Source organism: Penaeus monodon, chromosome 23 (assembly GCF_015228065.2).
Source record: "Penaeus monodon isolate SGIC_2016 chromosome 23, NSTDA_Pmon_1, whole genome shotgun sequence".
NCBI lineage: Eukaryota > Metazoa > Arthropoda > Malacostraca > Decapoda > Penaeidae > Penaeus > Penaeus monodon.
In genome coordinates this window covers 17,757,227-17,757,488 of record NC_051408.1, presented here as the reverse complement: position 1 = coordinate 17,757,488, position 262 = coordinate 17,757,227, and positions in this window count along the sequence as shown.

Sequence of the window (262 nt, the reverse complement as noted above, 5' to 3'; positions counted from 1 at the left end):
CATGAGAATGAAATCTTATAAAAAAAATATATAAAAATAAAGACAATGGAAGCAAGCTCCAAGTCATGAAAATTTGATAGAAAGCTGGGAAGGCTCAATACTTAAGTCCATAGTCAATGCAAAGAACAGCAGAACACCTAACCAGATTCATGCTCACATTTACCATACTGCAAATCCTTACCAGCCTTAACACTGTATATGGGACTGCAATAGGAGAACCTTCACTTCTGCGTGTATATACAAGCTAGGAATTTCTAATGCT